We start from the raw sequence: 221 nt of genomic DNA, 5'->3' as shown, positions 1-221 counted from the left end.
GAAGAGAAAAGTGGACACTAAAAGAGGCTCGTCAGAGCAGCCATGTTGAGGGTTAAAAGGGCTAGGGTTAGGGCTAGGGTAAGGGCTAGTGCTAGGGTTAAGGTTAAGGTTAGGGTTAGGGTTAGCCCTAACCTCAGGTGGAATGAAGAGGAGACAGGAGAGTGAATCAGTCCAAACCACCTGAAGTCACTCAGGAACCCTTGGGAGATGAGGTAAAGAAC

This window comes from Pollachius pollachius, assembly GCF_949987615.1.
Source record: "Pollachius pollachius genome assembly, chromosome: 6".
In the NCBI taxonomy this organism is placed as follows: Eukaryota; Metazoa; Chordata; class Actinopteri; order Gadiformes; family Gadidae; genus Pollachius; species Pollachius pollachius.
The sequence above is the reverse complement of the archived record's forward strand: the minus strand, read 5'-3'. Positions refer to the sequence as shown.